Below are 10,913 nucleotides of genomic sequence, written 5' to 3'. Positions count from 1 at the left end.
TATTCACATGTTTGCCTCTTCACTGCTGTTGATGTTTGATTGTGACTACACTTTTCTCTTTATATTATATTTTTATATTTTGTACACTTTCCCTCTTTTCCCTTCAGCCAGGATTTGCTGGGAAATTCCAATGGCCAAATGGAAATTAGATTATAGGATACTATTTAAGGAATATTACTAGGATGAGCCTCCCTGGAATTTTCATTTTATTATATTTTAAAACCTAATTGTCGTGCCCCAAAGTATTAAGTCTGTGATACAAAGAAAAATGTTTCCTTATTTTATTTATTAGGATGTGATTTCATTTCATTACATCATCATTATTATTTCTTAATGTAGGGCCAGGATGGCAGTTTTGGGGTCCATTCAAGTGGGTGGGTGAATGTTGGGACTGTGGTTCTTTGACTGGTGGATGCTTCTGATTCTTGCGGCCATTCTCCTCTCATGCTGACAGAAGGTCACACTCTAATGGTAGTGATTCCACAAAGCAGTCTTCTAGGGAAATCAATTTTGCCTTAAATCCCTAAATGGAAAAATCTCTTGTGTCTCAGGATTTGAGAGCAAAGACAATTCCCACTGATGATAATTTTACCCCCATGGATTTTCCTCATTAAGCTGCACATGCTAACATAGTGGATATAACAGGGCATTACTAGCTATAATTACTCAAGAAACAAATTTAGTGAAAATAGCTATATATATATATTTTATTTGTTTGTTCTTTGTTATCTTTGTTCTTTCTTTTGTTCATGGGTTGTTTTCAACAAATACTGTGTGAGGTGATGAAATGCAGATAAGAATGGGATGGAATGGTTTCAAAAGGTAGATGCTTGCCCATTAAGAACTAATGAAAGGGGCAGGCATGTAAATACCATCTGCAAATTGACCTTCTTTCCTAATCCAAGGAGTAGGGCCATTTCCTTGCAGTTCTTTTCATTCCAGTTCTAGGCAGGTATCCCCCATGCTCCATGCTCCATTCACCTCCTCCTTCTGTTATGACCCTAAATCCTGCTCAACAATTCTGATCCTACCTTTCTGATAACAGCTGGTGAGAGAAGAGGGAGAAGGAAGGGAGAGGCCCCTCCAATACCCTTGATAATCTCTCCACTCCTGTCTGAAGATTTATAGAGATCAGACCTTCCTCCAAGGCTTAGCCCTCAGTACCTGGTAGCTTGGGTTTTTTAGTCTATTAGTTTTTTCCAGAGTTGGAGTGAAGATGGAGTTGATGTGCATCAGCAGTTTATGATAAGGGCTCAGTAGATGTGTGTATAAAACACTCTCTGATTAAAGCAAAAGAAGTGACCACTCTGCCTGGGCTTTGGGACTGCTCACCCAAGTGGGAACAAAAGAGGCAGATTGTCATTAAAATAGAGGAGCAAGGGGCCTATAGGCAGATGAGTAAACTACAGAGGAAGAGCGTGGCATCTCAGGTGGAGGGAGACACAGGTTCAGAGCACAGTCAGACTGCCTGTGTCTGCAGCTCACGGCCCTTCAGCAAACCTGTAAAACAGGGATAGTAACAACATCTTGCTCACAGGGTCCTTGTGAGGCTTAGGTGAGAAAATATGCACACAAATTACTTAGCACCATGACTGCAATGGAGGAAGCAGCCCTTACATATTAGCAATTGCTATAATTGTTATGAACATGCATGGTGGTGGTCAGAAGTGAGGCACGAAATTGTGATCAGGCCAGGGCCTTGCTGTTGATGCTCTTATGTGAATCTTACCTCAAAGGGGGTAGGAACCCTGTGGGATTTTACGCAGGGGAAGGAAGTGATGAGGTTTATAACTTTTAGAAAGACCAGTCTGAGGGCAGTGTGGAGGGTGGATTGTTCTGCCTGGGAATGGGTTTCAAGAGTAGAGGTTGGGAGACCATTTGGGCAGCTTTATAAAGAAATGACAGTTATGAGGACCTGAATTAAGTAAGGACGGGTAACAGACATGGAGATGAGAATATAGGTTTAAAATATTTTAAGTGGGAGATCTTGACACTTGATTGGATGGAAGGTAGAGAAACCAAGGATGACAGGGAGGCATCTGCTTAGGAAACAGTGAGGCTAGTGGTGTCTACCAAGGGACACCGTGCAGGAGGGGAGAGGGATGGGGGCAGACACCGAATCGTATTTGTGCTATTTGTCCACAAGACAGATGAAGATATTTAAAATAATAGGTAAAAATAATCCAAAATCATACCTGATGTATGGGTATTAGAATTTGCAAGTTAAGCAGGTAGGAAAAGAACGAACGTTAAGGGAGAAATTGCTGGTTTCAAAAGACCTCAAGAAAATGAAGTGAAGAATTTTTTGTTTTGTTTTTGAAGGAATAATTATGGAAGTGAATGATGGAGGGAAGTAGAAAAGAACATTCAGACTAGTGTCTAGAAGGTAGAATTTGACACTGACATTGTACAGAAGTCCCTGAAGGTAGACACCATACCCTGTCATTTATTGACTGTTTCTAGGGTGTGGTCTTTTACACAGCTGGGAAAAGCATGTATAAGAAAGGATTAGCATAGTTATGGGGGGCAGGGAGAAGAGTGTAAACACTAGGAGCTTTGGGGGAAGATCTGATAATTAACTTCTGCTTCCAGTTGAAAAATATGGTTTAAAAACTGATTCTACATGCTCTGGTTCCACATTTTTTTGAGTGATACTCTGGGACCTGGGAAACATCAGAATTGTTACTAGTATTGATAGGGAAGGGGAAAGCTGGTCCTTAGGGCAGAACGGAGAAGAAAAAGAATGAGCCCTTGAGGGTTGGCTTGTATATACCAGGCTGTTGGTTGGTAATTGCCCCTTTCCCTGGGGCTTCCAATGATTTGAGAAAGCTCTATGTAGTCCCCAAACACTTCTACAAATCAATTTAGCTTAGAAACAAGACATATTACATTTGTGCTGGTGAGGCTGTGTGTAAGAAACTCTGAAACCTTGAGCAGACACAATGCCTCATCTCCTTTGGGTTCTGGTAACTGGCCCAGTGCCTGCTATGGGAAGGGCACTGGGAAATTGAATGGTCGAAATCAAAAGAGTAGCTCTCAGGTTTGAATCGGGAGAGATGTGGAAGCATGGAATAGAGTACCCAATCTAGATGTAAAATCCTAGATCCCTAATTTATGTTTTATTTTAAATTCACTGGCTTCTATGTACCTGTTTAAATATGACTGTCCCATTAATAAATGAATGAATAAATGAATTTGTGAAATGGGGATTAAGAATAGAAATGCCCTATTACTTTCAAAGGTTGGTTTCAAAAATCATAATAAAATCCAAAAATATTTTGATTTTTTTCCAAGTAGAGTGAGGGAATTAGGAATATATTATACAGTAAAACCCAATTATTTAACTCTCAGAAATGCAATTGTTTCAAGAGTCAAGCCTTATACTTATTTAGAACTGAAATGGTAACTAGAATTTTTGTCTCATTTATGTTGCCCTGGAAAAACACAGTACCACCTTTAATGGTTTTTAGAAATATGAACCCCAAATCTGCCAATGGGAACGCTTCTCCATTAAGTTAGTGCACATGAGGGAGGAACAAGAAGGGGGAGGGAGAGAGGAAGAGGTGGAGAGTGAGCGGGATATTGAAGGGATTGCTGATTCCTGCAGAATAAAATGTCTTAAATTCTGCTGAAATGTCAGTGGATGATTTATCTAGAGTGAGGATATATATATGCCATTATCGAGAAAAGACTAGTGAAGGTAGCATGAGCTTTTTTTTTTTTTTAATTTTTTATTGTTATGTTAATCACCATATATTACATCATTAGTTTTTGGTGCAGTGTTCCATGATTCCTTGTTTGTTCATAACACCCAGTGCTCCAGGTAGCATGAGCTTTTGATTCAATGACTAATTTTGTAGAAAGCGAAGGAGGCCTATTGCCCAGAAAGCTAAAGAGTTGACTTTTCTGCACTCCTTTTGTGAAAAGAAGCAAATGGCAAGAAATATAAGAGCTACCAGGGATTCGGTAAGAAAACACATTGGCGGGATGTCCAGTGTCAAGCCGTGAGCCCACATAGCAAAGCCACTGGTCACCACTGTGACTTTGAATGATTTCTCAAAGATTTCATAACTTTCAACATTCATTAGGTTGTGGAACTCTCAGGAAAATATACTTAAAATAATTTTATCCAAGAGATTTAAATCAGAATAAGCATTGGCTTTTAAAGTACTTTTCTTGAGTACTTTGAACCTGGTTTTCTTAACCATGCCAGAGAGATGAGATGGTATAGTAACTGTATATAGGAACCTTCCCAATTTGGTTATAGACTATGTATATGTATGTATGCGTGTGCGCATGCATGCACACGTGTGAGTATAGGGTACTCTCACATGTACCACAGGCTCTAGAAAAGACAGACACACATTATATACATTACATGAAACAAATTTGAGAGCAAAAATTATTCTAAATTGTGTATTTGCATTCTTATTGCTTTTGCTCTAAATACTGAGTTTACTTAATTCAGCTTTGAATTCTGGAAGCTTTTATTAAGTGTCTACAGTATACACAGTTCTGAATATTTTGAGAGATACAAAAGAAGAGGAGAATGTGTTCTTTAAGAATTTGGGGGTTTGGCAAAGTCTTGACTTCTATTTACATTGCAAATGATTTTAATAGTAATACTTTTTATTTTTATTTTTATTTTTTCACTATATCATTTTAACCACAGGTCCAGCTTTACCATGAAAAGTCTCACTTATTAAAGCAACTAAACTTCAGTTTTTACTTAAGCTAGTTTGAGTTGTCTCTTGCAACACATTTTTGACCAACACCTGTACTATATTTGAAGAGGAACCAATATGGATGGGGATCCTTAGACACCAATAGGTTTTATTTTGATGGAATACTTTGAGAAACTGAAAAATGCCAGGACAGATCCTGGGAACTGATTTGTACATGTACCTCTGTACCCCAGTTGAGAAGAGAAATATGGGGCTTCCGCCAAATCCTCTAGAGACAAATTCATTCTTTGCTGGGGCAATGATCTCCTATAATCTCTAGGAATTTGAATGATTGGTTTGAGCAAAGGGAAAGTTCACAAATCTGTTTTCTTTCCAGGATACCACAAAATTAGGCTGGCCAGCTGAGTTGGTACACTGAGAATTGCACATTTTCTCTCAAAGACTAGAGCGTCACATAGAAGTACAGTAGTCACAGAGTTAGCTAGGCCTGATCTCAAACTTGGGGTCTGTCATTTACCTGCTGCATGGACATGGGCAAATACCTTGATCTCTCAGTGTCTTCAATCGTCCTAGCTGTGAAATAGGGACAGTCTTACCCTAATTAGGATTTGTTGTAATTTGAATAAAGTTCATAAGATTCTTAGGATAGTTCCGGCCCATTGAAAGCATTCCATAAATGGAAGCTATTATTATCAACACTATTAGAAGAATCATGTAAGTATTCTGAGTGGGTTCTGTAGTGATAGCTATAAACTCTTTTCTTTTTAAAAATTTTTAAATTATTATTTTTAAAATTATTTTAATTAACATATAATATTTGTTTCAGGGGTACAGGTCTGTGATTCATCAGTCTTACACAATTCACAGCGCTCACCATAGTACATACCCTCCCCAATGTCCATCACCCAGCCACCCCATCCCTCCCACCCCCCACCACTCCAGCCACCCTCAGTTTGTGTAAACTCTTTTCTAAAGGTAATACAAGTATATTCTTCAAGATGTCTGGTCACTATAGATCTGGAAGATGTTCAAGCTATTTGAAAAAGTGAGAAACAGGACGCCAAGATTCTGTGGAGTGGCCCCTGGTATCTCTGCTACAGGGATAGATTGGCAATTAAGACAATTAACGGTTGCCATCTTGGAAAGATGTTGGCCCATCTGAGCCATGGTTGGGGGCAGCAGGTAGTGGTTTAGACCAAGAGAGTAGAGGTTTGCTCTATTCCAGTGGGAGTCATCTTGGAATAAAGGAGCCAGAGTACCTCTAATGGAAGGATCAAGATGATCAGCCTTTTGTAGACAATTCACTGAGGTGAGAACGCTATAATTTCCCACTTATGTTTCTTTGTGGGAAAGAGGAGAGTCAGAAATTCTGGGGTTTGAGCTAGTTATAGAAATTGTCAAATAGTTACCTGACTCCTGGTTCCTAGCTGGAAAATGTATTTAAAGCGGAGAATATTCCATTTTGAAAGCTTATCTAGGATTTTTAGCCTACCAATATTTATGTATGATTTGTATATAATGTGGTCTAAATCCTTGTTGGCCAGAGTGTAGTTTTCAGACCCAGAGCCTGGATATTTCTTTGGAGCTGGTTAGATACACAGAACTTGGGCCAATACCCTGATCTATGGAGTCAGAATTTGCAATTTAACAAGGTAATTTGTATGTCTATTAAAGTTTAAGTCAGTGTTAAGGTTAAGATTAATGTGGTTATGAGTCTTTCCCCACTGTGCATGGTAACAATCAGAACTTGCCTGAGTAATAGCACCCAGCCAGTGGGCAGCCGGTGTGGCAGCAGGGAACTGGGGGCTTGAAAGCTTCCCTGGACACTGGGGATAGGAGTCTTCTGTGAGAAGTACACACTCTAAGCTGTGTTCTATCCTCAGAACAAGGGTATAGTATGGCACCAGTTATGTTGGAGGGAGAAATCTAAGACAATAGCCCTCTGTGGAATGCTGGGTACAAGGCTCCCATTCTCCTCCCCAGGAAGCCAGGGGAGGGGAATAAGAGGCTGTCGGGTGAGTCAGCATATTCCTCACATACAGGAGTATTAGTAGGGATTAGTTACCCAAAGCTAACTTGTTCACAGAGAAGGATATTTTTTCTTAATACCAAAAGTTACACTTTTGTATTTTCCATTTTGAAGGAGTCATCGACTTGTAACACCCACCCTTCCCTCATACACACACACCCAAATGAACAAAATCTAATTTTGTTAGAGGAAAAGAAAAGCATCTGATCCACTTGAAAAATGAGCCAAGTTTGGCAGCAAGCATGTGGGATTTATCCAAACCGCCTAGAATTATATCTGAATCTACAAATTTTGACACTCCATCCCTGTAGAAGCAAAGCCATATATGAACCCAGACTGATAAAAAGCTTTAAAGCACTGGAAGTGAGGAATAATATATTAAAGCAGCAAGTCACTCTAAATACTCCCAGTGAGTGGAGAAACTGGCACTCTTCTCTAAATATAGGACCAGGCCTGGAGATTATACAAGCACTTCCAAACTAGTGTTTTGCAGGAACTCATTGCCAGAGGGGAACTGGCAGGGCATCCAACCAAAAGATAATCCAATTCTGCAGGTGAGCCTGAACGTGGGGGCATAGGTGAAGCCCTTAGCTCAGGAGGGGGATGAAACCAGGCACTCTCCAAAGATGATACCTCTCTGAAGAAGGAGAAGATGGTTCAGGGTGAGAGAAAAGACCCCAGCCTCCTCTCTTGAGCCTTTTCCTGCTATTGTTAGCTGAGGTAGCTGGGCAGGCACCAATGAAGAGCCTGCAATGGAAGTGTGTGGACTGGAAGCATGACTGTTCTAGAAGTCAGCAGTTGAGTTAGCCTGGGAGCCAGAAGACCAGGTAGGCACCTCTGTAAGAAGCAACTGGCTCAAAGGTGTTTGTGGCAAGAGTCAACGCCCCCGGAGTTTGATGGGTTGGGTTGGAAAGGCAGAATTGAGAGAGAAATTGGAGGTACACTGAGAGAGTGGATCAGGAGGGAATTTCCTATCTCAGGACCTATAGGTGGACACAGCCCCTTAGAAGATCTAATTAGCTGGTGACTATGTGGGCACAGAGCAACAAATTCTAGGCAAACTCTACAAAAAATTTGCTTGTAAAAGTTGATATAGAAAAGAAGCAGGTGTGACTTCTTTAAACTCATTTTTTATAAAAAATTACTTATTTTTTTTAGCTCCTAAAGAAAATACCAGAAGTGGTTAAATCACTGTACTCACAATTTAGTTGCACAAGCCCCCCAACTAGAACATCTAGCTGTTGGCCTCACCGCTTGGGTACTCTACATTTTCTAGGTAGTGGCATCAATGCCATGACTTGCTGTTTGGAAACAACTGAATAATTCTGAAGGTTAGGGATGTGTATATTTTTGGCACTATAAGTATAAATGTGATACTGGAGTGAAGAGAGGGAGTTATTTTTTCCATCTTCAGCAGTTTAGTGTCTTGGTTTCATTCAGTGTCATCTTGATTTAATTTGGCACAACTATTAATTAAAATAGTTTATCACTCAATATAAATGATTTTCAAACAAGCAAAATCATTCACATCAATCAGCCTGCTACTATAGCTGCATGTTTCCCATTATAGTGTCTTATGAGTTTTTTCAAATTAAGTTCTGTGTTTCAGAATGGTTGAAATTACTGGAGCAGCTATATTCTCCCAGAAAATACTCTTCTGTTTTTTTTCTGTTGATCAACATGAATGAGTAGTGGTGGGAAATCATCTAGGCTTGTGAATCTCAGGTGGCAATCATTTTGTATTAATTCCAATTAATACAAATAGATGAAATGTGTTCTCATTATAGTGGGAACTACACTGTACGACACGAGGTCGTATAAAAGGTTAAAACTCAAGTTACTTACCAGGAAGTAAATTTCTCCAAAGGAAAGAATAACAGCCACAATATTATTAAGTTTAACATGTCACAAGCATTGCTCTAGTGCAAAGGTCAGCAAACTACAGCCATCAGGTCAAATCTGGCCCACCGCCTGTTTTTGTAAATAAAGTTTTTTTGGAACATGACCACTCATTTGTTTACACATTGTCTATAGTTGCTTCCCCTTTTGAGGTGTTGAGAGAGAGATTGTCTCGAAGAACCCAAAATTTGTTTTTTCTGATACTTCACAGAAAAAATCTATCCAAATCTGCTCTATTGTTCTACATGTCTTAAAAACTCCAAGGGATATTCTTTGTTCCCTATGAGGAAACTGAGGTTCAGAGAATTTCGGCAACCTGTTCCAAATCGCCCAGTCAGTGGAAGAGCTGCGATTCCAGCTCTCTCAGGCTGCCTCCAGAACCTGTGCCTCTTACTGCTGTAGAGGCTGACCGATTTGTTCTCTATTTAAAATTTCTCTTTCCCTCTTGCTTGCTTTAAAATTCTACTCTAGGTTTTTAATAATAATTTTACTTCCTTGCTCAATTTACAAAAGTAATGGGGAATTAAGAACCAATTTCCATTCCTTTTATAGTCAGGCGGTCCCAGACCAGGTGCAAGTCATAACTATGTTTATGTTATAAGGGAATCAGTTGTATGGGGGTGTGTTAAGGTGATAACACGTGAGGATAAACTCAAGTAAACATTATTTAATGAGTACTTACTACATAGGAAACTATGCAAAAAAGAATGCATGCTCTTTTATGAAAAAAGGTCATGGTCTGGTGGAAAAACAGATGAGTAAAGAATGATTGCCCTGTGGGGTGTGCATGAGAGAGGCAGCATAGTGAGCTGTATGAGCATAGGAGGGCTCTCCTAATTCAGATTAGTGTGGGAAAGGATGGGACCTGTCCTGGAAGAAGAGATTTCTGACAGGAGTTGGTCAGAAGAAATTGCTGGAAGGGTCTTCAAAACTTGACAGAGCTTTGTGAGGAAAAGTACACTCTATGTAAAGGCATGATATATTGCAGAGGCTCCAAGAAATTGGATAGAGATAGGGAAGGGGTTGTAAAGTCATGACATCAAGGTCAATAGCTTCTTTTGTTTCCAGTTGACTGTGGGAAACTTGTAAGTGTTTTTAGTACATGAAGGTTGTTTTCAGAGTTCCATTTGGACCATATACTTTGAGGTCAATGTGGTCTTTGTTCTCATCAAAACCCAGCAGTTTGGAGCACCTGTATCAGAGTTGCCTTGGATGCTTGTTTAAAATGTAAATCACCTGGCCCTAATCCATCAGCCTTTGTGGAGTGGTACCTATTATTTAAATTTGCTTTTAAATAAACACCCCAGGTGAGTTTTATATACTCCACAGTTTGAGAAGCACTGAAGGATGGTTTTAAGAAGGAGTAGGGGGAAAATGAATCTAGCAGAGGGCTGAAGAGGGTCCGAATAGTTGGACCTGGGTTGCAGAGGAAGGGATGGATTTTAGAAGTATTTTGGAATTCAAAAATGACAAGAGTTACTTGTTAATTGGATATGCATAATAGTGGCAAAGGAAAAGGAAATGTCCTTCCTGATTAAAAATATTCTGGCTTAAGTAATTAAAATGAGACAGAGAATATTTTTCTCCCACCTAAAATTGCATCTCCTTCTGCCTTCTCTCCCAAGTCAATTCAGATACTTGCTCAGTAGCTTCACTATTTTTCACTCTGAAAATGAGCCAGAATGTCGGGAAATGAGCACTAATTTAGTTTCCCTAAACATAAAACTATGTCCAGAGTAGTTAGTTAGTTGGAATGTGTATTTATTGGAACGGAGATCCTGATACATAATATGTTCTATTTTTTGAAGTTGTCATGCTAATGTGAAGGATGTGGAGGCTGGCAAGAAGAGCAGTTTAGTTAAATCAAGGAGTCTGATCTGTGGGCAGATTGGCCACAAGAGAACTAGTGAAGACTTGTTTATGAACCAACATCATACTATTTTTTTTCTGAGAAAATGTTATTTGATTGATGGTTTTTATCATCCCACACTTGATCAGATACTCCAAAGGAAATTCTCAAACTTCACAAATCCACAAGCTGATCTGCCATAGGTAATCCAGAAGTGGTATGAGAAATCTCTCCTATGTATGTGAGGGGGACACTTTCCAGGATGTAGTTTGCTTTGGTTGTTCTGAATAGCACAAGAGAATAGCACAAAACCCTGTCATGTTTCCAGCAAAGCCCCCAAGCAACATGCTTATTAGAAAGAACATTGCTAAGGGAGTTTCCAGAACTGGGGTCTGCTTCTGGTTAATTGTGTGACCTTGGTTCAGCACAAGCCTGGGTAGTGATGTTGATT

The sequence above is a fragment of the Eumetopias jubatus genome, unplaced genomic scaffold, assembly GCF_037043125.1.
Source record: "Eumetopias jubatus isolate StellerSeaLion01/CBP00866 unplaced genomic scaffold, mEumJub1_p1.0 scaffold_6, whole genome shotgun sequence".
NCBI classification, from domain to species: domain Eukaryota; kingdom Metazoa; phylum Chordata; class Mammalia; order Carnivora; family Otariidae; genus Eumetopias; species Eumetopias jubatus.
The sequence above is the reverse complement of the archived record's forward strand: the minus strand, read 5'-3'. Positions refer to the sequence as shown.